The 22316-nt window shown below is 41.8% G+C and overlaps 1 protein-coding gene across 4 annotated transcripts in view; it reads left to right on the plus strand.

Moving 5' to 3' along the window:
- Positions 1-22316, plus strand: part of MEGF10 (multiple EGF like domains 10) — a 181432-nt gene that overhangs the window by 88804 nt on the left and 70312 nt on the right. The gene's annotated exons all lie outside the window — the stretch shown is intronic.

Below are 22316 nucleotides of genomic sequence, written 5' to 3' on the forward strand. Positions count from 1 at the left end.
CTTCGTACTCCCTTTTGCTTTGAAAAACGTGAGGGGGAATCAAAGTGCAACTGAATTTTAATGCCCGAAGTATTACGTTTAGAGAAAGGAAAGAATAGTTTTAAAAATTAGCAGGATCGGATGACAACACAAATTCAGCCTCATTTCATACATTACTATTTTCTGAAACTAGTTCGAAGGGATTTCAAGCCATTTGGATAAAACGGTTTTAAGAATTCTTACTTGCTTATGATTGGAATCAGGGAGATTACTGTTTATCTTGTTGAAACTACTTGTTTTAGGCTTGTGATCTCTTGGCTGTCCCCAAAACAGCATTTCCAGGACTAGTCCCTTGTGCTGCCCGTGCACAGAACATTCTGTGTGAAAGAGCCTTTTTATTGTATCTTCAACAGGGAGTGTGTGTGTGTGTGTGTGTGTGTGTGTGCGTGCGCTCGTGTGTGTGTGTGTGTGTGTGTGTGTGTGTGTGTGTCTTTCTGCCACTGAAAGGCTTCCAATTCCAATGGATAACTGTCTTGCAGGGTTTTGTTTTGCTTCTGCTGGAGATCAGGAGGAAAGTGGGCATTTTGTTCACATGCCGCAGAGGCAAATGTTTGGGATGTGGGATTTGGCTCACAGCCATTTTTCTGGCCGACTGACCTCAAATGCAATGTCGCTTTCATTAACTTTTCCAGCTTAAAAATCAGTTGCGCCTACACATTTTGAAGAAAAATAACTTTATTATATAAACTAGTGGCAATGAAAAGAGTGGACGTATTTGAAAAGTGAGATTTGTTACTAATTCCCTGGCAAGTATGTTGCAGTGGTTATTCAGAGTTAGTTTACCAAGAACTACGCCTGCCTCAAGCTGAGAGAACAGACCAGATGAGTGTTTGTGTGAAGAAAAGGCTACATGAGTTTCAGACTTTCCAGAACTGATTTAGGCCTTCTAGAAAACAAACTGTTGCCTTATTTTGGAGGTGAGGCTTTCTAAAACGTAACTTGTTGCTTTCTTTTGGAATTCACTGATTTTTGCATGAAGCTTCTAGAATTCTGAGGACACCTCTTCTTTCAGTCCTAGAATACGATATTGACGCAAGGTTAAGTCTATTCTTTACAACTCACGTTTTGGCTTTAAAATGAACAAAAGCATAAATAAACACAGTCTTCAAAGGTGCTCTGAGGAAAACATTTCTGATACCTTTTATCACATAAGAAAATGCTGTTCTGAGCTAGAGCGCTGTGTCTTGTTACCTGGGTTTTGTCTGCAGCAGTGACTTTAATATCACTTGTTAGAAAGTGTATAGTTTAATTACTCTAGGCCAAATAATTCCTGAAACAAAATGCACTCTCGAGTAATCTACTAAGTAGCACAGTTTATATGACCTCATTTCCAAAGATTCTATTTCTCTGTCCCCTCCTCTCTGGTTATTATTATGAACACACTGGATGATATATATTAGATCCATAAAATGATTGCCTTGATAATCAGACTAGTTGCTTGCATCGGTCAGGGTCCAATCCGGAGACAGAAACGACAATTACTTTTTTTTAAGCAGCCTTTTTTATTTTGGAACAGTTTTAGACTTATGGAAAAGTTTCAAGATGGCAGAGAGTTACCATATACCTGTATCCAGTTTTCCCCCTTGTTAATATCTTACCATTAGTTTGTCAAACTGACATATTGACACAGGGAAGTTTATGAAACATTGTTAACTATAACAGGGGACTGGAGTAATGAAGAATTGGCTAGTAGAATTAATAGCACTGGAAAGAACACAGGAATAGCAGATTTAAGGAGCAGCCACTACTTCTAGGGCTGAGACAGGATGTCCAAAAGGAATCCCCACTAGGGCTGGGATCCAGATGTTCTTAGAGAAGGTACGCCACAGCTCACTGAGCGGCAAGAGGCTGTACTATTCTGGTAGAATGTGATGGACATCTGCCCTCTGGAATTTGCTAGAAATCTGCACTATAGGATGTTTGGGAAAGCTGTTTGTGGAGAAGTGTCTTACGAGACGTGCTCTGCTACAGAAAAGGCCCAGAGGGATGCCAGCGGAAGTTGCTGGCTGACGGGTGCTGCTAGCCCCTAGCTAGCTGGCCTGCTAGTGTAGGAGCTGGGTGCTGAGAAGTGGCCCATGCTTCCGGGAGCCTGGAGCTGGGCTGGAGAAGCTGGTCGTGTTGCAGAAACTGGGCACCATGCAAGATGTAGGTGCTACGGAGCCGGATGCTGCAGAAGTGCCTCCCCCTGTGCTTGCTTGGCAGGAGCAGGGTGCTGGAGAAGCCACCTGCCCTGTAGGAGTCAGTTGAGCTAGCAGGCTGGAACTGCCAAAGAGAACTTTCCTCCTGCAGTGTCTCTCTAGCGCCCTCTACAGATTGCTTAACATTTGGTCAGTTGGCAAAGTAAAACTATTTAAAGGGCCTATATTGTCTTTTGTAGAGCACAGGTTAATGGATAAATTTAGCACCGAGAGCCAATAAAGTGATAACTACTGTTACACCCAGTCCTTTGGTTACTGAGCTCCTCTCTGCCCATGTGTACATACATGTGAATTCTTGTACGTCAAGGAAACAACCCTCCATTTCCACCTAACAAGATGCAGCTCTCCGTCTTACAAGTAAAAACATTCTCACTCTCTTTCCAAAGTAAGGAGATACAAGACCCAACGGTTACATAGCCATTATGGATGACATGAATTTTTCCTCAAATTCTGTCACGGTTCCACTGAATATTGTGTTTGCTGGACTAAAATTGACTTAGAACCGCTTGTATATAAAATAAGATAAAGTGGAAAGAGAGGGGAAAAAAGAAAATAGCATCTACAAACAAACACATGCATAGAACAAATGGAAGATATTAAAAACTGCTGCAGGCCTCCTTGCTGTCATTTGTTACAAGGCTATAACCGTACATACGGCTTCCTCTTTCCACCCCTCATTCTGTATTTTCCCCCTCCTCCCTCACACCTCAACTGCTTGGGGTTCATTACCTGGTGGAGCGACCTCAATCTTTATCCCCCTTGAAGGATCTGAATCGCCAGTTGTCCTGCCCCCCCCCCCTTTTTTTTGGTTGATTTCTCTGTTGACCTTTACTTCTGGGCGTGGAAATACTTCTTAGGAACCCACAGAATCTCTTGGCTTCCAGACATGGTTCTCCTTTATCCTACTGTGCAACCCAATTTCTGCCTGATAATCAGGATCATTCACTCCAGATAATCAGATGGCAGTAAATCAATACCTGTCACACACAGCTATCTCTGTGTGTGTGTTTTTTTTTCTTTACTAATGTACGTGGTAGGATAAGGAACAGGTACTTTCACAGGTGAAGGTTTACAAAGGCTTCCCTTGGAGATTTAATCTGACCGTTTACTTTGTCCATGGACGGATGGATTCCTGTCTGTGACGTACAGACAGTCTTCCTGGATCTCAATGTATTCTCTGTATAAAAAAAAAAACAACAAAACAAACAAACAAACAAACAAAAAAAAAAAAACAAGTGTGTCAGAAGACTGTACAAAGTTTCTTCCCCTGGAGTAAAATCATGATTTATTTGACTGAACTCAGACATATTGCTTCTTTTAAAATTTGATTAAATGATTTAAAAAAAAACCTCACTCATATTTTACTTTTATTGACATTCTAATGCATACCCTAGCCTATATGACATCAATCTAACCTACCTCCATCTCTCCCTTCCCTCCTCTTCCCCCTCTCCCTTTTCCTCCCCCCAACATCCATCTCTCCATCCTTTCATCAATCTTCTATCCCTCTTCCTCTTTCAGGGCATGAAAAACAACTAGAAGGCAGGCGCTGTGTGTTATTAATCTCGTTAGCCTCCATTGTGCCTGGCATGTGGTTGGAGCAGAGTGAATGGTTGTTCTATTTAATTAGATTGAATGAGCTGTATGATTCCATGAAGGTCATCTGCGTGTTCATGGTGTGAACTTTCATTGAGTGATTGCTGTGTGCAAGGAACTGTATTGGATGCTGGGGATAAGGAAACCCATGTGGAGCTTTCGCTGGCCTCACAGAGCTCACGGCTTCGAGGCAGGTACACAGAACAGAGGTGGCTGGAGAAAGCCAAAAATGGCACTGGGTACGGGAGTGAGAACTGGATATGGCATGAAGAGGAAAGAAGGGCTGGCAGAGATATCAAGAGGTGTGTAGAATCAGGGAGCTAGTGGGCAAAGGTGGGGAGAGCTTGAGGGGGTTCATATCTGATGACCTTTCTTTGGGTAAACTGGCAACAGAGACAATCTGCCGACATGAAAGGGTGCCGGAGTTGGGTCATATTGATGATGATGATGACGGTAATAGTCCTTGCGTCCTTGGTATGTGCACAGCATCACCGCAAGGGCTTTATAGGAGTCACGTTTAATACTCGTGGCAGACGTGACATGGGTACAATTCTTGTTCCTATTTTACTGATGAAGAAACAGACGTGCCGAACAATTAAATGACTTGTCTCAGTTTAAACACCTACTAAATGGTGGAGGCATAGTCACATCCCCTTTATGGCCAGTCTTTTTAACCACAAGGGTACAGTGCCTCGTGAAATTGGAAAGGAGGTTTGGTTAAAGTGTCAAGGGTCCGTGGCCCTGAGAGGAATGAGAGCAGGAGGCAGGGGCTGACGGCACCAGACAAATGTGAAAGTAAGCATCCTGAGGGGCACCTGGGTGGCTCAGTCGGTTAAGCTTCAATTTCGGCTCAGGTCGTCATCTTGTGGTTTGTGATTTGAGCCCCGCGTCGGGCTCTGTGCTGACAGCTCAGAGACTGGAGCCTGCTTCAGATTCTGGGTCTTCCTCTCTCTTTCTGCCCCTCCCCTGCTCATGCTCTGTCTCTCTGTCTTTTTTCTCTCAAAAATAAACAAAAATAATTTTAAAAAAAAGAAAAGAAAAGCACTCTGAGAGATGTCAAAGGCACACTTTCAGAGATGATGAATTTTAAATGACACCCCTTTGGATGGTCTCATTTTGTAATTTTTAATTTCCTCATTTATAATATTAATAATGTTGGGCAGATTATACTTACGATCCCTTTCCAACCTGTGATTTTATGTGTGGTTTTCTCTAATACTTACATATGTGCAATCCCTGAGACCTTTCTTTGTTTTGGAAACCCTTTAAAGCTTTTGCATGAGTAGCAGTAACACATTTGTTCTCTCAATCTATATAATCCTGTTTATGATTTTTCTAAACGTCTATAGAGAAATGTGTTTCTCCTCTGGCTATAGGGCACTTCCAGGATGCAAGGGAGAGCCCTAAATCAACCAGTAGCCCGCAAATAGCTTTCAAAGCTTGTTCTGCAGGCTTCTGAAATGAGTACCAAGTAGAGGCAAACATGGAAATTAATTTCGGTTCAGAAATTCGAAACTGGGGCTTATTTAGCCACCGATAGCGTTTCTGGTTAAATGTACTTGGAAGCAGTAAAAATATGCCTGGGAGGCAAGACTAGCTCAAACATTTTCAGGTACAACATTAGGAACACTGGTAACCTTTTATATAAAGCAGGCGTGCTGTGCAGCAGGGAGTAAGTAATAAGACTTTGCCTGCGGGATATTCCGATTGGGGAATCCATTTGAAGGATAGCGCAAGCCAGAAATCGTGAGACACAAAAAGCTGGCTTATTCCCCAGCAAGGTCTGCTGCAAAGCTCTATCGACTGGACACAATAGTTGGATCGATGGTGTCTGGGAAGAGAAGACGCTCAGAACCCAGTCCTCACAGTGAGTCGTTAACATGCCCAATCGCGCTGTCAGAATTACTTTAGAAATCGGGTTGATGAAGCAGCAGGACTAAGAGGAGATCTTTTGGGCTTACTGGTGTGGGGGCAGGGCATTGATGACAGGTGGGAAGGACGGAGCTGGGAAGGGTTCATCAGACCCGCCTGAAGGCAGTTTCGCTGATGGACTGCCCACATCTTTCGATAGAGGTCACAAGCACAAAATGCGGACTTTGCCTTTCCGAAGGACGTTGAAAACTGGGCTGTTCTTGGTTTCTCTCTGGAGGGTCAGGGAACCTCCTCCCCCTGCTCCCTCTAAACCCCGTGTTGGAGCTGAATTGCAGGAGTCCTGGCTGCTGTCTTTTTGGTGCTGTTTCTGGGCCTCACGTTCCTCGTGCTGAAATAAGGATGAGATGACCTAACCATGAGGATTAGATGACCCCGTAAGCTGTTCCCTGCTCAGCATTGTACCTGGTACTTACTTACAATTCTTTGTGTGACAGATGTGGCTTCCACTAGACTTCAGTGTGTGGGTGGAACAGTGGATGGAGACGCTCGTTGTGGACATCTTGTTTAGTCCCGGGGGGCCACCCCCTTGCTTAGCAGAAGCCTCTCTCTGTCCACAGTTGCTGGGCATGAGGTCCCCCAGACAGAGCCCTGGTGCAGTTTCCTGCATTATTCTCAACTTCCGAACGTGGATGTCCTTACCAGATGGATTCATGTCTGGTTTACATTCTGGCTTACTGAGAACACTGTAGACGTTTACGTTACTTGCACTAGTCCACACACGGTGGCTGTTAAAGACCAGGCTTGGCTGTCATGTTACTAAACTCCATTCCGTATCATGTATTCATGTGTTTCCTTTTTCTTTTCTTTCCTTTTTTTTTTTTTTCTTTTGGTTTTCTTCAATATCCCTCTACATCTGCTTATCAGAAAATCGTGGTTCAACCTCAAAATATAACAAGATCTAAGCTTTTATTTTAAAAAAAATTTTAACGTTTATTTATTTTTGAGAGAGAGAGACAGAGACAGAATGCAAGTGGGGGAGGGGCAGAGAGAGAGGGAACCACAGCATCCAAAGCAGGCTCCAGGCTCTGTGCTGACAGCTCAGAGCCTGACACAGGGCTCGAACTCATAGACTGTGAGATCACGACCTGAGTGCTACCTCTCCAATCCATGTCACTGCCCTCTTTTAATCGGTGCTCACACAATAGCCTCTTTGATGCTACACCTAATTGGGCCCAACTGGAATCAGTTCTCTGTAGTGACCCCAGAGTGACCTTGCAAAACTGTTCTATAAAACAGAACTCCCCAGTATTTCCCATGATAGAATCATCGCCAAAGCTCTTTTTGACCTGTCCCACCCCTATGCTATCTATCCCTTGTCATCACACTTTCTCTCTGGGTATCGTACTACCCAGCCCTCTCCCTTCCTCTCATGGGACACACTGGTTTCAAAAAAAAATTTTTTTTACTGTTTATTTATTTTTGAGAGTGCGAGCAGAGGAGGGGCAGAGAGAGAGGGAGACACAGAATCTGAAACAGGCTCCAGGTGCTGAGCTGTCAGCACAGAGCCCGACGTGGGGCTTGAGTCCACAGGCTGCAAGATCGTGACCTGAGTTAAAGTCAGACGCTTAACCAACTGAGCCACCCAGGCGTCCCCACACTGGTTTCATTTCTCCCTTTGCCCTTGATCTTCCTTCAACCTGGAATACTCTTCTCCCTAGATCTTTATGTGGCTGGCTTCTTTAGGCCAATCAGGTCTCAGCTTTCCCCAACCTTTATATATAAAGAGTATTCCCCATGATTCTTGATCACATCTCCTTTCTAATTTTTTTTATGGCACTGAAAATATTTTGTTTTGTTTTCTTTTGTTTTGGGACTGTCTTTCCTTCTGGGACGTAGGGCCCCTAAAATTTTGTCTGTTGTTTTCACTGCTCTGTAGCTAATTTGCTCACTTAATGTCCAGCACAGTACTGGGCACACAGTAATGCTCAATATATATTTGTGAAAGGAAGGAATAAAGGCATAAATGTTCCAGGAATAGTAATGGATATAAAAGCAAGACATGAGAGATGAATAAGACTCTGACTCTTTGTTCAAGGAGCTTTCAGTTTAACAGGGATTGGAAGTATGTGCCCAAATATATAAGCAAAATATCCAGAGAAGTTAAGAAGGAAGTAATCATAAGTCTTCTAGAGAAAGGGTATGACCCTATGAAGGGTTCTTCCCTTCAGTGGCCTTAAGATAGTTTGGGTTCCTATGGCTCTTGGCTATGTGTAGAGGGGGCCCATTCTTCCTTGGTGACTTAGCAAAAGATTCCTTGTCCATAAACAGTCACCTGCAGTGAAATCATAGAAGCCAGGTGACATGCAGTAGATGTGGTTTTCATGAACTATTAGGCAATGGGGATGTGGGAGCTCATCCCTTGGCCTCAGGAGAGGGAAAGCTATAGTACCAACATCAAGGTTACTACTTGTAGAGGGGTGAGGCTTCTGACACAGCGGCCTCAAGAGTAAGAAAGGTGTTTGAAAGTCAGCCCTCATTTCAGCGGGTAACGCCGAACAGTTCTGCCATCTAAACTTCCACGTATTATTTCTCAAGGTGGGGATTTTGTAAGACAATGTGGAACTTAGTTAAATGTGTACCACAATGGAGTAGGAGCAGTAAGAAATTAGGCAAAGAAATTCAAGACTACAAATTATTTGCAATCACACAGCAACCAGTTTCTGATAGCACAAATGTGTTTCTTGGCTGTTCTGCTGAGAGTGAAATAATGATATGTATTAGGCGGTCCCGGAGCCTTATTTGTCACCATACCTATAAAATGGGTGCGCTGACACTTGAGTTTAGTAGAACTACATGCATTTCATCTTACGGAGATATGTTGTTAATTGGATAAAATATTTAAGTGCTGTGGTGTATTACGTAGTCCGGTATCTTTCACCAATTATGCATGATTTCTTACTGTTTGTGATTGTATGAGAGAATTTTTTAAAACACGTGAAAGTTTCTTCAAGGCAAACAAGAAAAGGGGCCTGTCACTGTGTTTTTCTTTCTTTTGTCAAAATCATCTTTTAATTCATCGACAACTTCATTGATTTTTAAAAGTTTGAACATTTGTACCTGTATACTAGAGAAATTAATCATATTTGCCATGTTTAAACTAAAAACACAAAGAAAGTAGGGGCACCTGGGTGGCTTAGTCAGTTGAGTGTCTGACTCTTGATTTCGCCTCAGATCATGATCCCAGGAATATGAGATCACGCTGAGCGTAGAGCCTGCTTAAGATTCTCTCTCTCTCTGTCTCTCTCTCTCTCTCTCTGTCTCTCTCTCTCTCTCTCTCTCTCAATCTGTCCCTCTTCCCCACACTCTCTCCCTGAAAAATTCTTTTAAAAGTATAGAAAGTAATAAGTGATAAAGACTATTCCAATAGAATAAAATAGAAGAGGTTGCAAGAGAAGCCTAGCTCTTGAATCATAAATGATAGGATCATCTTAAACCTCTGTGCCAGCCTAATGTTTTACTACTCACCACTATTCCACAAAACTAGTGAAAGTAACTTCCAAAGAAAGTTTAAATTTTAATGGAACTGCTTGCACTGGATGTTGGTATCTAAACTGTGAAGTTTTGTTCATACATTGAAGAAAAGCAGCCCCTTAAAAAAAAACAAAACCTTATGTTGTAAAATTAGTAATACATAAATCAGGTTTATCCATGTTATCCATTAGTTCTCAGAATAATTTGACTACATCAAAGTGAAAAACTTCTTCAAGACAGAAAATGTCTTAAGCAAAGTTAAATAGAAGATGGGAAAAGATTTTTGCAATGTATAAAGCAAATGATTAGTATATGGAATTCATGAAGAATTCCCACAAGTCAATAAGAAAAACCCCTCAACTTTAGAATAGGCAGCACAGTAAGATAATTTAGAGACCAGGAAACCTGATCGGCTAATAAGTTTATGAGAATATGCTTCTCTTTGTCATAATCAGCGAAGTACATAGTAAATGAACAAGATGTCATTTTTTGCCATCAGATTGGCAAAAGTTAAGAAGTCTGTCAGCACCGCATGTTGGCAAGGATGTGAAAGGAAGATTCCATATACCGCTCCCATGAGGGTAAATTGGCAGAGTAACTTTCGAGAGCAATTTTCCTGTCTCTAGAGTAAAATTCTAATTTGTGTACACCATAGGATCCAGGAATTTTACTCCTACTCCTTTGTCATTTGTCTACAAACCTTGCAGAAACCTTTGCTTTGCTTAAACTGGGGGATCTATTCTTTCCATCTTTGCAACAGTGAGAATTTGGCAACAACAGATAATGGCCATGAATAAGGGAAAATAGAAGTTTGCTAGAGGCTGTTAATATGGAGGAATGCTGTGTAGCCATTCATTCCTATAAATTGATATACGGTATTCTGTGCTAGCAGATATGTGATATTAATTGATCTCAATACCATCAGACAGGGTAGAAAAAGCAAGATGCACAGTGATGTATACATTTCATGTAAAGCTAATAAGTACATGAAATGATACAGTTTATTATTTCTGGACACACACAGACTAGCAGGATGCAGGTTAAAATCATGCGGTTACCTCTGAGGAAGGGGCAGGGAGAGACCTGGGAACCAGGCACAGAGAAGACAAAGGGGGCTTCATCTCTCATATTTTATTTCTCGCATCAAATGATGAAGCAAAGGGGACGTAGCATTCCCAACTGTTAATTCTAGGTTGTGTGTGCATGGGCCTTTGTTACAGTATTACTTGTAGTCTCCCATAGCTAAAAAAAAAAAAAAAGTGTTTTGTTTTTTTTTTTTTTCCAAGAAAACTGTATTATATTTTCCAGACCATCCAGGGAACAGTGAGGGCTTGGGGTCTAGTTTCCTCACTGCGGGATTTTAAGCAAACATTTAAGGCTTCCGCCCTTTGACTCTCACGTCCGGAATGAAGAGCTTTAGTACTTGCACAGTGGTGGTGACGAGTGCTTACTCTCCGGTGCTCCCCCGAAGCCTCACCTCGCCTGGAAACCTTCTCCCCATCCCTCCTTTCCTCTGCCCGAAGGTTCAGTACACACATAACATAGATCCTCTGTGTCCCTCGAGCATCCTGTGAACTGTAACACCTAGCACGCCTGCTTTGCGATAAGTCTCACTGGGGACCAGTCTCTTCCAGCAGATCAAGAAATCCTGCTGTGGAACATGTCAGGCAGGATCAGGTAGTGTGTGTTCCTCAACAAACAGAACGTCAGGCAGGATCAGGTAGTGTGTGTTCCTCAACAAACAGAACGTCGTGGAGGGGAACATGTCAGGCAGGATCAGGTAGTGTGTGTTCCTCAACAAACAGAACGTCAGGCAGGATCAGGTAGTGTGTGTTCCTCAACAAACAGAACATCAGGCAGGATCAGGTAGTGTGTGTTCCTCAACAAACAGAAGGTCAGGCAGGATCAGGTAGTGTGTGTTCCTCAACAAACAGAACGTCGTGGCCTTAGAAGATACTTAATATATGTTTCATGAAAAAAAAAATACGAGCAAAAGAACAAAAATATGGCAGGACTTTGTAAAGCAAGACACCCTGTAATGGTTCCTGAGGTTTTTATTATTCTTTTGACTTCAGTGGATCAATGTAATCCCCCCAAATCCTTCACTTAAGCCGAGCCTACCGTTTATAGCCTTGAGATTTTCCTGCACCGTGAACAGGGTCATCAATATGCTTTCATTGAGAGACATCAACGTTTATATTTAGACACATTAAAGAATAAACATTTCACGCCCTTTTTTTCTGCTTCATAATTTGAGATAAGCATTTGCTGCAGTTCTAAAATGATATTTCATGCTTTGAAAATTCATTTAGCAAACATTTTTTTTTTAAAAAGAAGAATAAAGGTTTTCTCTCAGCCACTGAATAATATTAATATCAACAGCACTGGGTGGTTGTCCACAGTGATCGTTGGCTCTCTGTCAGCTCTCCAGTGGCTTTTTTGACATGTGAAGGACGTGAGGTTTTAGTGCTTTCAGAGGATCTGGAAAATACATTTTTATTGTTCTTCTTCATGGATGGAGAAGCTTTACAAAGTTGTTTTATTTTTAAAGCACTTGATGTTTTGAATGAGGGTCTTTTCTTCTACATTAACAAAGGGAATGACATACCATAGCCTTGTTAGCCTGAAGCGAAGGGAATGAAATCACACGGAGATAAAAGAACTTGAGGGAACCAGAGCTTAGGAAGAAAGGGTGTATATTTCAAGAAGAACCATGTTTTGCTATCCTTTGAGACAGTGGAAGTTTATTTTGGTTGCTTCTGAAACTCCGTAGAGCAATTTTCCTGAAAGTGACTTACTTGTGCTTTGTCTACATGTATTAGAATGTGAAGGGCTGAACGTCTTCCCTGTTAATTTCTCTCCTAGTCACAGATTTCCCTGTGTTTAAAGTCAATGGTGAACATTACAGCAAAATACCACACAAAAATACATTTTCAAGTCAGTATGGCTGACTAATGTATCCTAAAAGATACTTGACATTTAAATGTTAAGGGCACTTAGTCTTAGTTTCTTCAATCAGCAACCCTGGTGAGGGTAGTTATATATTATAAGCTGACATCACTTTCCCGATGTTAAAGCCTAGTTCCCAGATTCCATATATTATCCTGCTGGAAGTGTCTGGGACAGATGTATCCACAAGCTTCTCAAACCCCATGTGGTTCTACGATTTGACTTCTTATATACTAGAGGTCAAATCCAAGACAAATAAAAACAAAATAAAACAACAACAAAATGCAGACCACTCATCATTTCATCTGGGATTGGTTTAGACCTAACACAAGTGCACAGAATTGGCCACTTCTGTTGTTCTCTGTAATTTAGACCCAGTCGCTTTAGAAAAGCATCTTGAAGTTCAGTGTGGGTTTCAAGGCTGCTTCTCTTGTCTTAGTGGGCATAGAGAGGCTGAGGCAAGATCAAGTCAGTGGTTTTGGTGCCTAGTAATACGGCAAGACTCTGTAGGTTTTATTTATGGCCACCTATTTCTTTATGCGAAGGGGAGGATTACTCAGGAGTTCATGCGTTGTTTCCTGGTTCCTCCTTTTACTTTTCTGGCCTCCAGGTACCCGCCTACCCCTCTGGGCACATTGGTCATCCGCAAGCGGGAAATTTCTAAATCCAGTTTCTATCTGGCAAGTAAAAATAGGATGTCACCTAGCACTGGGTTTCACTGCAGGCCTGAGCTTTTTCCATTTGGCTTTATGAAAATGGTCAAAAGGGATGACACCCCACCTCGTTTTTTACTTTGCGGAGTTTGTGGGCAATTTGTTTTTGAAATTCACATTGGGAGAACCAAGTTGTGCCTTTTGTCATGAATGATTCATGCAAGGCAGACAGTACAAACCAACGACAGGCCTGTTATTCTAGCTTTATGTACAGCTGGAGGATGTTTCTCTAGGGTGGTTTTTTGTTTTGTTTTGTTTTGTTTTGTTTTTTGTTTTTTTTTTACTGGGGTGGGATATTCCAATGTGCTGACCATGGAATAAAATTTCTGCTATACTAGATCCATGCTGTGTCACACATACCAAAGGAACGTTTTGTGTGATTAGTATGTCCCACCATTCCCATGTGACAGAGAGAGAATTAAGTAGAACAAAGTTTGGGAACTTGCTCAAGGTTCCATGGTTATGAAGTGACAGTAGCTGGGGTCCAGGTCTGTCTGATGCTGAATGATTATACCCTTCCTTGAGCCAGCTCGTGATTGATGAAGGTCTGTAACAAGGTGAACTTGATGGTAAACGTTACTCTTTAATCTAAGGGAAAAATGATTTCATCCTTTCCTTTTTTCTGTTGTCGTTGTTGAGGAATGTTGTGGCTGAGGCAATGTATTAATGTGCCCTTGTTCTTTGCTCCAAAGCATCTCTCAACTTGGCATTTCTGTGTATCTCTCATTGTGCTCCTTTCTTTTATTCTTTCTCTACACAAAGACGTGAGATTTACTAAACTATCTGCTGTTTGTTCGAAGAATGTTCTTAATGCCACGTTTTTGTCAATACATGGGTTTCTGTGGACATGTTGAGATATTCTGCATCAAAACCATTCTGATGAAACTGCTGTTAACACTTTAAAGCCTGGCAAATATCATTTTTAGGCCAAAAAAATATTTTTCAAACATCTGTGAGATGTTTTTGGCTTAGAATGTTCCCCTTTGAAAATCAGGGAGAAGCCGCGAATGTGTGCTGATGGCAGATTTTGTCACCGTTGGGCATTAGTTGCCTGGGATGGCCTGATGGGGTACGGCAAGATCACAGCTTTGAGGCATTGACAGGTTCGGCTGAGTCCTTGCCACTGCCACTTGAATGCTAAGTGACTGAGCAAATTATCATCTGAGTTAATTTGGCACATGATATGTTGGAATAATTATACCTGTGGCATTGAGTTATTGTGATATTTGAATAAAATAGCTGCATAAGGCTGATGCACGTTTGAAACTTGATGTATCTTACAACCCCTTCGTTCTCTTCCCATCCTTTGAAGGGGAGGTTGGACTGAGGGTTTAACGTGGGTCAGGAGAAGGATGCCTTGGTGGCTCAGTCGGTTCAACACCTGACTCTTAGTTTTGGCTCAGGTCATGATCTCACAGTTGGTGAGTTCGAGCCCTGCGTTGGGCTCTGCGCTGATAGCCCACAGCCTGCTTGGGATTCTCTGTCTCTCCCTGTCTTTCTCTGCCCCTCTCTGGTTTGTTCTTTCTCTCTCTCTCTCAGAAAATAAACATTAAAAATTTTTTAAGTGGGTCAGGAGAGGAGAATGTTCCCAGACGTGTTGAGATAGTTTTACCCGTTGGTCTCCTTGTGGAATGTGGATCTACATTCATGATCGATTCCATTCCTCTACCAAACAGACCACGAACGCTGGCCATGTGCCACGTGGGTCTAGTTTTCAGTTTGGTGTGCTCCTAAAGCTAGTTGACATCAATACCATTTTCACAGTGAGCTTATTGGTTTTTTTGTTTGCATAGAATCATTATCAACTTACAGAAGCTCTTCAGATATGACATCTCCTCAATCGTATTTTCACTATGTTCTCACGACTGAGGTAATTTCCTAGTTCCAGTGCCCCTAAATAGTGAGTCATTGGCTGACCCCATGGGCTGGCTCAGTGACAGGTTTTATCATTTGCTGCCCTGCCTTCATGGGTCATATCTGGTGAAATTGTGGGATATTATGTTTAAGCAAAATATATAATTTCACTCCTTCAGGAGCAGGATGGCTTCATGAAAAATGCTTGGCCTTTGAATACGGATGCCACCCCTATCAGCCTGGTGTTTTGGGACACTTTACCTAAAGAGTCTCATCCTAAATATCCTCCATGTGCTGAAGATGATAATGATGACCCACCTTGTTGTGATTGCTCTGAGGACCAGAAAGTGGTGTCTGAAGCATGGAGCACAGAATCTGGCACAATACAAAGGCTCAGCAGATTGAACCCTTTAAAAATCATTTTTTGCTTGCTTTTCTCATACTGCCAAAAGGATGTACAATGATTGCAGAGAATTTAGAAAAGGTGGTTAATCTAAATGAACGAAGGGAATGTCAAGCATATTCTTAAGACCCAGAGATCCCCAGTGGTGCCATTTGATCATAGAGCCTCTCAATATCTGTCTATCTATCTGTCTATCTGTCTATCTATCTATCTAAGTCTGTCTGTGTGTCTGTCTTTCTGCCTTTGTCATGCTCTTTCTTCTCCCTGACTCCCCCGATATTAGGTTCAGCCATTATATAGTTGCTGATATTTGGCCTTTTGTGACCTAAATTAACAACAGTTTCATCTAGTTCATTCGAATATATTGCTAAAATTGGATTATGTGGTACTATTTTAATCTACTTTTTTAAAATGAAGACATTGCTAATGTTTTTCAAGTTCATTAAATATTCTTCTATAATATCACTTTTAGATGATATGTAATGTTCCATTGTGTGATTATACCCATTTCTTTTCACCAATCCTCCATTACTAGAAAATTAGATTGTTTTCAATTTTTTGTTACTATAAACAGTGCTAGGATAAACATGACAGCTTGGAGGGAGTAAGTATCATGGTTTAGAATGCAGACTAAAGGGGGCGCCTGGGTGGCTCAGTTGGTTAAGCATCCAACTTTGGCTCAGGTCATGATCTCAGGGTTTGTGAGTTCGAGCCCTGTAGCCGGGCTCTGTGTTGACAGCTTGGAGCCTGGACCCTGCTTCTGATTCTGTGTCTCCCTCTCTCTCTGCCCCTCCCTTGTTCATACTCTGTCTGTCTCTCTCTCTGTCTCTCTCTCAAAAATAATAAACATTAAAAAAAAAAAAAGGAATGCCAACAAAAGGCAGAAGGTCTGTACTTCCCTGCTTCCTGCCTGTGTACCTATAACAAGTCACCTGGATCTCAGTTTCTTCTTCCACAAAATGGGCACAACTTCCAAATAGGACCTACTTCATAGGGCCATTGTGAGAGTTCATCTGTCTCTAGTGCCGAGGAGAGTGTCTATGGGCACACTGTAAATATTACTAATGGATTAACTACTGTGAATTGTTCCTGTCATTATACACATATGTTTATTTCTTTTGGAAAAATATCTCAAAGGAGGAATTTATGACTGAAGATCTCTCAGTACCCGATTCAAGATGAATTTCTAAAATAGGTGTGGATTACCCACAGAAGTGTGTTAAAGCGCTATTTTCATGTAAAGGGGGAGGTTATCTCCATCACTGTACGTCTCAGATTCATCATTGTTGTGACCCCATCTCGTGACTGAGGGTGCACGGTTTTTCATGGCTTAATATCCCTGAAGTCAGAATGCTTCCAACCATCAGAGTCACCCAGATAACTGCTGTGACATGCCAGTGTGGGACCTTCTGTTGACAACTACTGAGATCAAGAAAGGCTGTCAGTGTGTCTTAACACCTGTGAAATTAATTAAGTCTTATTTGATAGGGAACAAGGCAAACATATATAAAAATTGTGATCTGAGTGCAAGATGAGCGTCATGGCAGATATATATATGGATGTCTTCTTCAGAGAGCATCTCAGATTGGGTCTGAAAAAATGTACCTGTAGGACAGAGATTTCCAGGCTGAGCTTGGAAACCTGGGAAGGACTGATGGAGGGAGAGGACGTATCTAACACCTCTCCACATCTACTTGTTTCTATACCTACTTCTTTTGTCATGCACAGGAAGATGATCGCGGCCATGATGCGATAGAAGGGGGCATTCATGGACATTCGCGATTTAAAAGCCTTGTGACTTTTGCATGCCTTATTCTCTCCACATGTAATATCTCCTACAGCTTCCCTCCCTTTCCAGTCCCCCGTCTTTCTCTGTACAAACCCTCCACGCTTTACCTAAATAGGGCACACTCTGCCTTTAGGTCTCAACTTAGACATTATTTTCCCAGCTCAACCACACCGTTTTGGGGTCATTCCTCTGTTTTCTGTTGTACCTTGTACCTCCCCCTACTGCTTATCGCGGGGTATTTTAGTGCCTAATAACTTAATGCATCTGCTGATAACCTGTAAGCTTCCAGAAGCATGCGCTCTACCATTCTCCTTTGAATCCTAAGCCTAGCCCTATGGCTGGCACATGACAGGTACTTGAGAGGTGTAAATTGAGTGAATTTCAGTACCCAGCCCATGGATGTAACCTGTGGTTACTGGTAGCACTGGAAGTTAGCGCCATAAGGGCTCCGGGGTGAGCCCATTGTCTTGCGAGGATCCAGTGCTCCGCTAGCTGTCATTAAGGGTTGTAGCAAGGACGGTATACTTCTGATATTACACAGTAGTTTAACCTTCCTTTTATTTTCACCTTATTGTGAGAGCTTATTAGAGCATGCTGTCCATGCTGCCTGAGACCCTCATTAAGCTTTCCCCAAAACAGCTGCATGAATCTGGGCACAGAGCATCTAGAGCCCATTTCTAGCTGCCAGCACAGCAAGAGATGAAACTAGGAGCACCTGGGTGGCTCAGTCGGTTAAGCCTCTGACTTCGGCTCGGGTCATGATCTCACCGCTGGTGAGTTTGAGCCCCGTGTCGGGCTCTGTGGTGACAGCTCAGAGCCTGGAGCTTGCTTCAGATTCTGTGTCTCGCTCTCTCTCTCTGCCCCTCCCCTGCTTGTGCTGTTTCTGTCTCTGTCTCTCTCTCAAAAATAAATAAACATTAAAAAGAGAGGAAGAGAGAGATGAAACCAGAAGCTGAAAATGAGTCCTCACTCCTTTCGAAGCATCAGGGTTCTTTTCAGTGTAATTTGAAACAAAAGTTGGTTCATCTACCTTTTCCTATTAGAATATTCTAGCTATTGCCGTCTTAATGTAACCAATTTTTTTTTTTAAGGTTTTCAGTGTCAATAACCAACCTAGTCACTTTTTCTTTAGGCATGAAATGCTTGCCCTGTGAGATTAGAGTGAGGGGTTAAGTAAAAGACTTGAAGTGATTTGAGTTCAGAGTCTCCAAACTGCCTTTCCAAACACAGTACTTGAATTCAGGATAACCGGTCAAGCTTGACGCTCATAAGGAGCAAGTTCTGCCTCTTGTCTAGTCAACATACCCTTGTATTTGTAGCAATCAGGTAAGAAAGCTGGCTTTTGTGTGATAAGCTGTAAAAATGGAAGTGTTGCGGTAGTTGAATATGACAAATGAAGAGAGGAAAGGAAGTCACAGTGATGCCTAAATTCAAGCCAGGCTTCTGTGTCCCACTTGTTCTGTTTCCTGCTTATTTGTCTGTACGCTTCTGTATGTGGATGCCCCCCCCACCCGCCCCTGCATCGCTTATGTTGGCGCCCAGTATTCACATGGTGAGGTCCATGTATCAATGGCCTGTTAGGGAAACACAGCCCCAAAGGGAGAAGCTGTCACTTCAAAGCATACCACAGTGCTTAGATATAGACAGGAAATTAACCATGTCGGCATGATAATATTTCCTTTAAAGCCTGAAACCCTTTCTTTGATGCTGATAGTTATCAATTTCTGCTATGAACTGTTTCTATCATGAGGAGGTGTCTTAAGGGTTTTTGTTTTGTGTGTGTGTGTGTGTGTGTGTGTGTGTGTGTGTGTGTGTGTGTGTGTTTTGGGTTTTTTTTTTTTTTTTTGGCATTTATCTAACCCCAAGGAAATAGGACTGGTCTCTCCCTGACTGCTCTTCTGGGAGAGAAATTGTTGGATGGGATGTGGAAGGGAATCACAAGAGAGAAGAGAGACGTGTTCTGTCCCCTCAGTACCTTGACTTCTTTCTTCCCACTCCTCTCCTGATGTTGTAAAACATATTCCATAAAATGTATGCGTGCCAGCACACCATTATCCCACTGCCACTGTGGGAAGAAAGAACTCTAACCCATCATGGTTTTTTCTTTCTAAGTGCTTCTGACACAGTCAGGTTGTCCTTATCAAGGTAGTATTATTAACTAAAATTGTGTTTTGTGTTGCTCACTTAATACCCCAGGATACATTAAGAAAAAATGAATATTTAACTTAGCATATGAGGCTCCCACAAGTTGAGAGGGATATGGAAACTTTGGAGATGGTTGAGCAGAGAAAGTGAGTGAAACTGAATAGCTTTTTTTTTTTCCAATATATGAAATTTATTGTCAAATTGGTTTCCATACAACACCCAGTGCTCATCCCAAAAGGTGCCCTCCTCAATACCCATCACCCACCCTCCCCTCCCTCCCACCCCCCATCAACCCTCAGTTTGTTCTCAGTTTTTAACAGTCTCTTATGCTTTGGCTCTCTTCCACTCTAACCTCTTTTTTTTTTTCCTTCCCCTCCCCCATGGGTTTCTGTTAAGTTTCTCAGGATCCACATAAGAGTGAAACCATATGGTATCTGTCTTTCTCTGTATGGCTTATTTCACTTAGCATCACACTCTCCAGTTCCATCCATGTTGCTACAAAGGGCCATATTTCGTTCTTTCTCATTGCCATGTAGTACTCCATTGTGTATATAAACCACAATTTCTTTATCCATTCATCAGTTGATGGACATTTAGGTTCTTTCCACAATTTGGCTATTGTTGAGAGTGCTGCTATAAACATTGGGGTACAAGTGCCCCTATGCATCTGCACTCCTGTATCCCTTGGGTAAATTCCTAGCAGTGCTATTGCTGGGTCATAGGGTAGGTCTATTTTTAATTTTCTGAGGAACCTCCACACTGCTTTCCAGAGTGGCTGCACCAATTTGCATTCCCACCAACAGTGCAAGAGGGTTCCCGTTTCTCCACATCCTCTCCAGCATCTATAGTCTCCCGATTTCTTCATTTTGGCCACTCTGACTGGCGTGAGGTGATATCTGAGTGTGGTTTTGATTTGTATTTCCCTGATAAGGAGCGACGTTGAGCATCTTTTCATGTGCCTGTTGGCCATCCGGATGTCTTCTTTAGAGAAGTGTCTATTCATGTTTTCTGCCCATTTCTTCACTGGGTTATTTGTTTTTCGGGTGTGGAGTTTGGTGAGCTCTTTATAGATTTTGGATACTAGCCCTTTGTCCGATATGTCATTTGCTAATATCTTTTCCCATTCCATTGGTTGCCTTTTAGTTTTGTTGGTTGTTTCCTTTGCTGTGCAGAAGCTTTTTATCTTCATGAGGTCCCAGTAATTCATTTTTGCTTTTAATTCCCTTGCCTTTGGGGATGTGTCGAGTAAGAGATTGCTACGGCTGAGGTCAGAGAGGTCTTTTCCTGCTTTCTCCTCTAGGGTTTTGATGGTTTCCTGTCTCACATTCAGGTCCTTTATCCATTTTGAGTTTATTTTTGTGAATGGTGTGAGAAAGTGGTCTAGTTTCAACCTTCTGCATGTTGCTGTCCAGTTCTCCCAGCACCATTTATTAAATACACTGTCTTTTTTCCATTGGATGTTCTTTCCTGCTTTGTCAAAGATGAGTTGGCCATACTTTTGTGGGTCTAGTTCTGGGGTTTCTATTCTATTCCATTGGTCTATGTGTCTGTTTGTGTGCCAATACCATGCTGTCTTGATGATTACAGCTTTGTAGTAGAGGCTAAAGTCTGGGATTGTGATGCCTCCTGCTTTGGTCTTCTTCTTCAAAATTACTTTGGCTATTCGGGGCCTTTTGTGGTTCCATATGAATTTTAGGATTGCTTGTTCTAGTTTCAAGAAGAATGCTGGTGCAATTTTGATTGGGATTGCATTGAATGTGTAGATAGCTTTGGGTAGTATTGACATTTTGACAATATTTATTCTTCCAATCCATGAGCAGGGAATGTCTTTCCATTTCTTTATATCTTCTTCAATTACCTTCATAAGCTTTCTATAGTTTTCAGCATACAGATCTTTTATATCTTTGGTTAGATTTATTCCTAGGTATTTTATGCTTCTTGGTGCAATTGTGAATGGGATCAGTTTCTTTATTTGTCTTTCTGTTGCTTCATTGTTAGTGTATAAGAATGCAACTGATTTCTGTACATTGATTTTATATCCTGCAACTTTGCTGAATTCATGTATCAGTTCTAGCAGACTTTTGGTGGAGTCTATCGGATTTTCCATGTATAATATCATGTCATCTGCAAAAAGCGAAAGCTTGACTTCATCTTTGCCAATTTTGATGCCTTTGATTTCCTTTTGTTGTCTGATTGCTGATGCTAACACTTCCAACGCTATGTTAAACAACAGCGGTGAGAGTGGGCATCCCTGTCGTGTTCCTGATCTCAGGGAAAAAGCTCTCAGTTTTTCCCCATCGAGGATGATGTTAGCTGTGGGCTTTTCATAAATGGCTTTTATGATGTTTAAGTATGTTCCTTCTATCCCGACTTTCTCAAGGGTTTTTATTAAGAAAGGGTGCTGGATTTTGTCAAAGGCCTTTTCTGCATCGATTGACAGGATCATATGGTTCTTCTCTTTTCTTTTATTAATGTGATGCATCACGTTGATTGATTTGTGAATGTTGAACCAGCCCTGCAGCCCAGGAATGAATCCCACTTGATCATGGTGAATAATTCTTTTTATATGCTGTTGAATTCGATTTGCTAGTATCTTATTGAGAATTTTTGCATCCATATTCATCAGGGATATTGGCCTGTAGTTCTCTTTTTTTACTGGGTCTCTGTCTGGTTTAGGAATCAAAGTAATACTGGCTTCATAGAATGAGTCTGGAAGTTTTCCTTCCCTTTCTATTTCTTGGAATAGCTTGAGAAGGATAGGTACTATCTCTGCTTTAAACATCTGGTAGAACTCCCCTGGGAAGCCATCTGGTCCTGGACTCTTATTTGTTGGGAGATTTTTGATAACCGATTCAATTTCTTCGCTGGTTATGGGTCTGTTCAAGCTTTCTATTTCCTCCTGATTGAGTTTTGGAATAGTGTGGGTGTTTAGGAATTTTTCCATTTCTTCCAGGTTGTCCAATTTGTTGGCATATAATTTTTCATAGTATTCCCTGATAATTGTTTGTATCTCTGAGGGATTGGTTGTAATAATTCCATTTTCATTCATGATTTTATCTGTTTGGGTCATCTCCCTTTTCTTTTTGAGAAGCCTGGCTAGAGGTTTGTCAATTTTGTTTATTTTTTCAAAAAACCAACTCTTGGTTTCGTTGATCTGCTCTACCGTTTTTTTAGATTCTATATTGTTTATTTCTGCTCTGATCTTTATTATTTCTCTTCTTCTGCTG

Source organism: Panthera leo, chromosome A1, assembly GCF_018350215.1.
Source record: "Panthera leo isolate Ple1 chromosome A1, P.leo_Ple1_pat1.1, whole genome shotgun sequence".
Lineage (NCBI taxonomy): Eukaryota > Metazoa > Chordata > Mammalia > Carnivora > Felidae > Panthera > Panthera leo.